The 8,539-nt window shown below is 43.3% G+C and overlaps 1 pseudogene; it reads right to left on the bottom strand.

Moving 5' to 3' along the window:
* Nucleotides 1–2,366: 2,366 nt before the first annotated feature.
* On the bottom strand, nt 2,367–4,108 carry LOC139667835 (adipocyte plasma membrane-associated protein-like; annotated as a pseudogene).
* Between the last annotated feature and the right edge of the window lie 4,431 nt (nt 4,109–8,539).

Here is an 8,539-nt window from a genome sequence, read left to right as displayed (position 1 = left end):
CAATTTGACTCAATCCTCTAAATTTTAGATAGCAATTTTGACACAAACTCAAACATTTTATTGTAACAGTCTCATTGCTTCAACCTTGGCCACACTAAAAAGATTACATTGCTCTCTTTCAGTCAAACAGGTGGCTTTCTCAGCCTCTCTCTTGGCTTCAGGCTCTGGGACTCTTGGACCCTTTAACACACAAACCACTCTAGTCTACAGACACGTTGTTACTAACATTGGAAATGCCTACAACCCAAACACAGGTATTCTACAAACCCATGAGTTTCAGCAATCAATTTGATGTCAAGTTGTTTGTCAGACGTTGTATCAGTTGATTCTAAAAGGACAACAAATGTTCTTCAGGTTTCTTCATTGCCCCAGTGAGAGGTGCCTACCACTTCCAGTTCTACGTGGGTGCACATGGACATGCTTCACATCCTTCGGCTGCTGTCTTGGTCAAGAATGGACAGCATATATTTATTGCATACGAACATCAGACATCTCATTATGGGAGTTCCTCTAATGGCGCCTCACTGCTTCTAGAGGTCGGAGATGTCGTGTTTGTGCGTCTCTGGCAGAACGCAAGAATGTTTGACAGTCAAAATCACCACAGCACCTTCAGCGGTCATCTGCTGTTCACCATGTGAGAGGGACACAATGTATAAATCCCTCTATTTCTTAATCTATATGATAGAGTTGTGCATCTATGTTTCACAGGCATATAGGTTAAGAGATTTTAACTGGATTTCTGTTTTTGACATTTATGATAATATTAGATATAAATGAATAGCATGAGTGTCTTAAACAATTCTTTCAATGGCATATGATTCTTTAAATTAATAGATCTGAGTATCTTGACATGGCAGGATTCTTGACGCTTGATAAACATCTCTTATTTCTTTTTGCTTCCTTTTTATGAAAGTTGGCTGTTCAGGGCAAAGCAGAGCAGCAACACAATGTTCTACAATATAATACTTCCTTTTGTCAAACAGTTTACATTTTGCCATTTTACAAAAGTAACACAAACACCTTAAGTACTGCACATCTCAAACAATAGGGCTTCACATCAAAAGTTCTGGAAATAGGGAAGAGCCATGTGCATTGCTTGAACAATTTGTTACTTGAACTTTTAAATATGGTGTTAACTGTACCCTTACATTTTGCAGCTTTTGAGAGTTTTTCTGAAATAAAAGCATCCACGAATCACTTCTGCTGTGTACTATAATTTAAATTATACCATGGTCTGGGTGAATACTCGATTCTGATTGGCTGCAGGGTGTCCATTAATTCCTGATAATGGACACCTACTAAGTAGTTCCAGTGAAACTGTCTGTTCGCCGTTCTAAATTAATGCACTGGCTACGTAGTATCAGCCTGTATCTAAAATGAGTAATCATAGCAACAGGGTCGCAGTCAAAGCCTCCGTTTACTCCGTTCATTTGTTCGTGAAAATCTTGATATTGATTTGGGGACAATGACATGGCTGGATATCTAGCTAGTCTTGTTGTTAAACATACTGTTATTACCTCTGCCAAGGAGGTTATGTTTTCGGTGCCATTTGTTTGTTTGTTTGTCTGTTTGTCTGTTAGCAGGATTACGGAAAAAATACTGGCCCGATTTTCATGAAACTTTTTGGAAGGGTGTAGCATGGGCCAAGGAAGAACCCATAAAATTTTGGAGCGGATCTGGATCCGACTCACGAACAAGCAATAATAGCACGAACCTTGGCAGAGGTCTGCGCTCTCCGAGTGCCTTTCTAGTTTAGAACAGATTTGATTAGTTTAGTTTAGTTTGTTTAGAGGTTTAGTTGGTAACACTTTATCTGAAGAGCACTGGGATGAATTACAAGCAGGTTACAAACCTATTAGAAGCATATATAACCTTTTCTTACAATATAGACATCAGAAAATTACATTCAATTCAATTTCTATTATCATTATCTATACAGCTGTCCCATAAAGTATTCAATCCCCTATATGTTTTGCACGTTGTGTTTATTATATCATGCTCTTCCACTCTTTTTCTTTTGGGTTGACTAAACATTTGCAATTATGACAGTTGATCACAACACAAAAAAACATGTTTATATGTTGTTTTCTGAAGGTTTTAATCCAAACTCAGAGGTGGAGGTTCACTTAGAGGTCAAGCAGGTACTAGACAGGAGCATTGGCTTTGTGTTTTTTGACTAGATTTTACCTAATTAAACCTAATTATTATACAAATCTGTGTGTAGCAGCCCTTAGAAAATGAAAAGAACGGCGAACAATGTGAGACTGAAGGTTGACTGCAGCGCAGTTGAGGTTTTCTAAAACGACTGAAGGTTTCTTTCTTTCCTCTCTTCCCGGGACTCGCAGCAGTTTGCTGGACTGAATGGACTAGTGGGGTTTGCTCTCCTGGCAAAGAGGCCGGACAGACTGGTAAACAAACACTGCTGAGTGTCCTCAAGTGTTTTTTTTTTGAGGCCTGCGGTTACTAAGCAACTCTGGAGAAACCTCAATGGACCCTGTGTGCATCAGCCTCCTCCTGGTCGTCTATGGGAGTGTCTCCTATATGAGAATAGATCTCTCTTTCTGTACCTCTCCCTCCCTCTTTCTCCTCCCTCCTCCTCCTCCTCCTCTCACCTCCAGCTAAACGTGTCTGCGTCCCCAGCGGCTGGAAGAGTCGGTGAAATAGACGATCCCCGTCTGAGAGGAAATCTCCAGGCCGTTGAGGAATGCAAAGGGGATGCCATTGGCACCTGAGGACCGAACAGATGAGGGAAGGAAAGCGAGAAGTCACAGGAGAATAGAAAATGCACTATTTAGCACACATGCCAACACACACACACACACACACACACACACACACACACACACACACACACACACACACTGTACCTGTAGCAGAGTCTTGTGTCCGGTTTTGGGGTTGACGCTGTGCAGTCCGAGGTAGGAGTCAGCAACTATCAGCTGACCCTTACTGTCCAGACGCACACCATGAGGACGACCACACACCGGCTCATAGTCTGTACTGCTGCCTGGACACACACACGCACACACACACACACACACACACACACACACACACACAAAGGTTAGCTTGATGTCTGACATGCCCTTCCTGACTTTTCAGTTGTTGTTTATGACAATGATCTGAGAAGGCTTTCTCTCTCTAACAGAAGAGAATATAAAGACAAACTAGTCATACTGTTAAGAAAATGTTTTAAAAATGAGGAATGTAAACTGTTAAAATTTGAACAGTGCGATTCTTCATCCGTGTGTTCTACATCATCTGATTATTACACTGGAAGTTAGACATGAAATCAACACAAACCATGGTGTGTTTTTAGAAATTCAGAGCGCTTCAATCACCATTTGTTTCTTCTTGTATCGCTGACAGACATGGTTCAGTGTCTTGCTCATACAGTTAATAAAGTTAATAGTAAATAAAAGTGAAAAGCCACATTACCACATTCTGGTAAATCCTGTCCCATGTGGGTGAGGAGGGTGAGGCTGTCATCAGGTCCGATTCTCCACAGCTTCCCATCAACTGTTCCTGTGTACACATTACCTGACAGACACACACACTGGTTAGATATAGAGTCACATTAGCATACACAGGGTGCCAATACAACTTATGTAGGTTTGACCGATATGATTTTTTGAATTGAAACTGCCGATAGCCAATATTCTGTGCCAATAAAAGCTTCTGAAACAGCATTTAGACCTTCATGGGACACTAAATCTCTCCATTGAAACCAGTATTATGCACAAAAAAATATTATTACATTTTTAGAAAAAGCAGGTTACAAAGTCAAACAGCATGTCACCTTAGACATACGGAGGGCAAGTGTCGTCTAGTGAGGGTCAAAGGTCAAACACTACCATAAAGCTTACCCTCCCGATCGGCAGTGAAGGATTCTGGTCCGTGTAGTTTCCCAGTGAAGAACCTGCGGCCCCTCTGCAGTCGGGTGTTGACGGCCAGTGGGCCCTTGAGGGCCGGAGGGAGATCTGGGCAAAAACCATCAGCAGGGAGACAAACCAGCTGCTTTCCAAAATTCACTATTTAACCACTAAATTTGATTTTCTGGTAGAGTACAGTAGACAGACGTGGGGTCCAGGGACCACCAGGGGTCCATGAGGGGGCTCCAGGGGGTCCTCACCCAAATTGATGAATTGTTAAACTTCACCATTATTTCATTTACAGGAAGTTAACACAATCTGGGTCCGAGAGAAAAAATCTTCAATCAAATGGGAGTCTGTGGCACTAATGTATACTAAATTAGGGGTCCTTGATATGAAAAAGGTTGAGAATCACTCATGTAGCCTATATGTCCCTTATGTTTGTTGCTATGTAGATGCTTAAATAAATGCAGATGATTCAAGTGTTATGGATGCTCATCTCGGCACTTGTTAGTCCTTTGCACAGTTAATTGAAACAATAATAATAATAACAATAATATGAATTCTCAGGTTACATGGAAAAGTCTAACTGTAGTTTGGAATTTAAGTGATTTATTTTCAGCCAGTTTTGCCTGCAGCCTGCCTGAGAATAATAAGTATTTCATACTGTCAGATCAGTACCGATAACTTATCGGTACTGATCTGACAGTATCAATAATCACCAATCAAGTCAAGATGCAGATCTCAGGTTTGCTCATGCTTGCTGGGATCAGATTTCACATACTGTATATTTCAGAATATATTTAGAGAAATGCTTGAAAATATGTTGACATTTGCCAGATGTTTATATATGTGTAGATGACATTAGTTAGATGACATATAGTGCAGTGGTTCTCAACAAGAACCAAAATACTCTTTCCAAACACTCACTAACCAGAATGATCTTAAATCACATTACACTCCTTGTAATTAAACCCAGGAAATACACTTTTATTCATTTAACTGAAGCTAGATACATAAAAAAAGTCAAATCAAAACACACAGAATCTTTGACAGTCCTGTCAATCAAGGGGAGCTTGGAATCCCACTAACTTCATACACTGTGGTGTCACAATGAGGACAGCGAATGCAGTGTGATGTTATAATTCCAAGTGCACAGAGACATTTCACTTTTTGGCGCGATGGAGGTGACACACAAGACAAAAAGAGAGAAAAAGAGAGACAAGAGAAAGAAATATATGGAGATCCAGCACAACACAGAGCCTGAGGATGCTCAGGTAAGCCCCGCCCACATTACTGTGCGGCAGATCTACCTGGAATTCCCTGTGGAGAGGAAGACTGGGCTCCTGGACCCAGTCTCCAGCAGCAAGGAACATCTGCTGCTGATAGAGGCAGAAAAACAGTTGAAGCTGGTTCTGGGCCTGGACTCTTCTGTCCAGAACGAGGAACAAATCCAGACCCAGAAGAAATTGAGCAGGCAGGACTATAAGATGATGAGGAATGCAGATGAATATGTCAGGAAGATTCTGGACCTTGACTCTTCTGACCACTCCCAGGTCCAGTTCATGTTCCTGGGCCTGGCCGAACAGGTCCAGGTCCAGGAACTGGTCCAGAGGAAATGGAGCAGCCAGGAGCATCTGATGATGATAGAGGCAGAAGCATATTTCAAGCTGGCTCTGGGCCTAGACTCTTCTGCTGAGAAGCAACAACAGACCCAGAGGAAATGGACCAGCCAGGAATACCAGACTATGAGAGAGGCAGATGAACATCTTAAGGAGATTCTGGACCTGGACTCTTCTGCCCAGACCCAGCTCCAGTTCATGTTCTTAGGCCTGGCCGAACAGGCTCAGGCCCAGGAAAAGGCCCAAAAACAGGCCCAGGAACAGGCCCAGGAAAAGGCCCAGGAACAGGTCCAGGAACAGGCCCAGGAGAAGGCCCAGGAACAGGTCCAGGAACAGGCCCAGCAACAGGCCCAGGGAAAAGCCCAGGAAGAGGTCCAAGTACAGGCTCAGGCCCAGGAAAAGGCCCAGGAAAAGGCCCAGGAACAGGCCCAGGAACAGGCCCAAGAAGAGGTCCAAGTACAGGCTCAGGCCCAGGAACAGGTCAAGGAAAAGGCAGAGGTCCAGATTCAGGTCCAGGTCCAGGCCCAGGTCCATGCCCAGGGAAAGGCTCAGGAAAAGGCCCAAGTCAAGGCCCAGGAACAGGCCCAGGTCCAGGAAAAGGCCCAAGTCGAGGCCCATGAACAGGCCCATGAACAGGTCCAGGCCCAGGAACAGGCCCAGGAAAAGGCCCAAGTCGAGGTCCAAGTCGAGGCCCAGGAACAGGCCCAAGTCAAGGCCCAGGAACAGGCCCAGGAAAAGGCCCAAGTCGAGGCCCAGGAAGAGGTCCAGGCCCAGGAAAAGGCTCAGGAAAAGGTCCAAGTCGAGACCCAGGAACAGGCCGAGGAAAAGGCCAAGGAAAAGGCCCAAGTTGAGGCCCAGGAACAGGCCCAGGTCCAGCAAAAGGCCCAGGAAAAGGTCCAAGTCGAGGCCCATGAACAGGCCCAGGAACAGGTCGAGGCCCAAGAAAAGGCCCAAGTCGAGGCCCAGGTCCATGCCCAGGTAAAGGGCCAGGAACAGGTCCAGGAAAAGGCCCAGGCCCAGGCCCAGGTCCAGGTCCAGGTCCAGGAACTGGCTCAGGAACAGGCCCAGGCTGAAACCAGAATCACGGCTGCTCTGAAGCACACTGAGCAGAAGTTAGAGAGCTGCCTCCTCCAGCAGCAGGAGGAGAGGGCTGGTCTCCTCAAGGCCAAAATTGACAATGAGCATGCCCTGCAGGAGAAAGAGCGAGAGTGGGCAAAGAGAAAAGCCTTCATGGCGGATAAGCTTGCTGTTCTGGAGAGGGAGCTCAATGAACTTTTGGAGAAGAAGAAGAAAAAGAAGCAGAGCTTCCTGCGTAGAATCGCTGATGCCCTTACTCCAAAGCGTAAGGAGAAAAAGAAGAAGAACAAGGAGGACAAGATGGAGTCAACTCTCAACTCAGACTCTAACAAATCCTCCAATTCTTCAATGTGAGCACATTAACACCTGTGCTCACACACCCAACCCCCCCTCCATCCATATCCACCCCCCACCCCCCATAAACCCTTTGTCTTGCATTTCTTCTAAATAAACGATATCAATAACGATATCGAAAATAATGTGCTGCCTGTATGATTTTATTTCTGTAGAGATTTGTAAGTTCCACTACAGTCAATAGTGTACGTGTAACTAGACTATCGTTGTTTGTTTGTGTGGTTTTGTTATTTAAACTCAGAAATGGAAGTGGTGCTTCCATGTTACTCTACATTTATCTCATCCTGGAGTCACATTGTGACCTTGGAATTTTAATGTTCCAGTTGACATTTTAGTCCAAAATAATTTACTCATATAATGCAGCTCTAAAAGAAGTCTTAACATATTGCTGAATTTTGATATAGATGGGTATATAACTTTGCAGTAGGGGAATGAAATTCTAAAATGTGACTGACACAGCCTTTAATCACAACCAATAGAAAAAAAATGAGAAAAAACACGGAGGAAACTTAAATTCTTAAGTTGCCAACATTATAAGCAACTAAATATTAAAGCTAAGGGTCAGAACCACAATAAATATTACAAAATATTCCTGCGATCCCAGAATGATCATGTATTATCAAATGGCCCGTTGTAATCATGAAGAAGAAGAAGAAGAAGAAGAAGAAGAAGAAGAAGAAGAAGAAGAAGGTGATGATGATGATGATGATGTTGATGATGATGATGAATACTCTCGCCTTATAGAAATGTCAGCTTAATTTGCATTAGCCTTCATTCCAAGTTTTTTCTTCCTCTCTGACAGCAGCCAAAGCAATGCAACTTTTCTTCCGCAATTCACCAACTTTTCATTCCACCAGTTCCGGGACAGAGGCACTGTCTCTTCTGTGATTGGCTGTTCTCCTGCTACTGTATTCAGGAAGTTCATCATTATTCAAATCCAAAAGAAAAATAGACTACAAAGGCTGAACTTGAAATACACTTTCATCAACTATCAGCCGTCTGATTTCATTACCAAAAAATGAAATTGAAAATTCACTGCAGGCGAAGATTGAATAGCCTATCATAAATTATCAGTAATTTTTCCATTTTATGAGACATTTCAGAGGGAAATATTGTACTTTTTCCTCCACTACATTTATCTGACAGCTGTAGTTACTAGTTACTCTGCAGAATAAGGTTTTATATGCAAAACATACAATAAGCTCAAAATATGTTGCATTGTTACCTCCACCAAGGAGGTTACGTTTTCGGTTTGTTTGTTTGTCTGTTTGTTTGTCTGTTAGCAGGATTATGGAAAAGCTACTGGCCCGATTTTCATGAAACTTCGTGGAAGGGTGTAGCATGGGCCAAGGAAGAACCAGTGGTGTCGCCAGGGTCTTTCTTTTGGGGCTTAAGCCCCGGATATTTTGAGATTAGCCCTGAATATTTTTGATCAGTTAATATGTGGTCCTAAGTGAAGTTTTACATTCTTCAAGATTTCTGTCGCCTCTCATCATCTACACTCCATTGTGAGCCTGTCTACAGAGATCTGCCCCCACAGAATGTGGGGTATTCGAGTTAGTAGTCAGAGCGGGCCGGTTACTTTATGTGAGCCAGCTGTGAAGCCCGGCTTTG

Source organism: Centroberyx affinis, unplaced genomic scaffold (genome assembly GCF_046629955.1).
Source record: "Centroberyx affinis isolate AG114_WGS23_722 - 3 ecotype Tasmania unplaced genomic scaffold, CSIRO-AGI_Caff_v1 ptg005792l_1, whole genome shotgun sequence".
In the NCBI taxonomy this organism is placed as follows: domain Eukaryota; kingdom Metazoa; phylum Chordata; class Actinopteri; order Beryciformes; family Berycidae; genus Centroberyx; species Centroberyx affinis.
This window is presented reverse-complemented; position numbering and strand designations above follow the sequence as displayed.